The following is a 1,696-nucleotide window of genomic DNA, read 5'->3' on the forward strand; positions in this document are numbered from 1 at the left end:
TGATCATTAAGATCCTGAAGTAACGGCTCAGAGATCGAGAAACAGAACAAAACGGAGATCCCAGAAACGGAGCCACACATAAATGGACATGTGATCTGCAGGAGAGCAGGACATTGGTCAGGACACAGAAAATCACTGGGAAGTGGCAGCATGGTCAGTATGTGGCCCTGGGATAATTAATTGTCCGTGTGGAGAAACAAAGTAGAACTGGATTCCACTCTACATTACATAATACACAAAACATGAGTTCCAGCAGTGTGTGGACCACTCAGACTCAGTGCTGCCAGCCTGTGCCTGCCTCCCACAATTCTGCCCAACTCGGCTCCACAATGCTGGTGGACCTCAGCAAGTGGCCCAGGCCTCTTAACCTGCAGGAGGTGGAGGGACAGCCACAGTATCCAATGCAGGCCAAATACACCAGGGCAAAGGTCAACAAGCTGGGCAAAGTGCTGACACCCGCCCAGGTTAAGAAACGGCCCACCAGTACTGCATGGCAGTGGCATGGATCCAGGCAAACTCTACACCTTGGTCATGACAGATCAGGGTGCTCCCAGCAGGAAGGACCTCAAATACAGGGAATGGCACCATTTTCTGATGGTCAACGTGAAGGGCAATGACATCAGCTGTGGCACAGTCTTCTCCCATTACATCCGCTCTGGGCCTCCCAAGAGCACAGGCCTTCACAGCTACGTCTGGCTGGTTTACAAGCAGAATGGGCCACTGAAGTGTGATGAGCCCATTCTCAGCAACTGATCTGGAGACCACTGTGCCACAGTCAAAGTGGCATCTTTCCACAAAAAGGATGAGCTCAGGTCCCCAGTGGCCCACATGTGTTACCAGACTGAGTGGGAGGACTATATGTCCAAACTCCATAAGCAGCTGTCTGGGAAGTAGGGGAATGCTAAGAGACAGAAACCGACCCTGAGGTCTGGAGCAGTGCTCCCAGGTGCTGGGATGCGTGTAGATTTCTCTGCTTCCCCATTCCCAGGCTCCCGGGGGGACTGAGCAATCAGACAGTGGTTTCAGGTGACTTCTTCTGCCTGACCTTTATATTTCTAGAAAGTCCCACCCAGTTTATGTTTTGATCAAATTTGAACTTCATTTTGGGGAATATTTTGGTGCTAGGATGGGGTCCTCAAATTGTTAACATAAGAATCGCAACCCAGAATTTAAAAGAAAAAATTCAGGTAAAAAGACCAGGTCTACAGTATTAGAGCAGAGCATCAAAGAATTTCTTAGGGAGGTTTACCAAAAAAAAGAGACAGAGAGAGAGAGATTCATTGCATCTGCCTCTGTGACCCCGGCTCCAGAATCGTGCATGATGGCACTTCCGGGTTGTGTTTTCATGACCGTGTCTCTCACCAAGACAGCCAAAGGCTGATGTGTCCACTAACCCCTAACATGGTACATCTCAGAGTGGTTACTGGGGGGTCAGTGTCCCACTCTGGCTCCTTTAAAAAGCAGTACTGGAAAAAGCAATGGGGAAAGTCACTTTGCAGTTAAGGTATGGCTGTCTAGATGGGCAGTAGGGCTGATGAGAGGTTGTCAGAAATCCCCTGTCTGTGGCTGTTGAACTGGTCACTCCGAATCTGTGTAAGAGAAGCCCACCTGTAGCTGCAGAATCTTATGTTAATTCTGCTGTTTGCTTTTAGCTGAATATAAATAAAAACATTGTGTGGATGAAAATTAAATAAAA

The 1,696-nt window shown here is 48.4% G+C and overlaps 1 pseudogene; it reads left to right on the top strand.

Annotated features, from left to right (window-relative positions):
• The first annotated feature begins 329 nt into the window (after positions 1 to 329).
• On the top strand, positions 330 to 894 carry LOC123585963 (annotated as a pseudogene).
• The last annotated feature ends 802 nt before the right edge of the window (positions 895 to 1,696 follow it).

The sequence above is a fragment of the Leopardus geoffroyi genome, chromosome C3 (genome assembly GCF_018350155.1).
Source record: "Leopardus geoffroyi isolate Oge1 chromosome C3, O.geoffroyi_Oge1_pat1.0, whole genome shotgun sequence".
NCBI classification, from domain to species: domain Eukaryota; kingdom Metazoa; phylum Chordata; class Mammalia; order Carnivora; family Felidae; genus Leopardus; species Leopardus geoffroyi.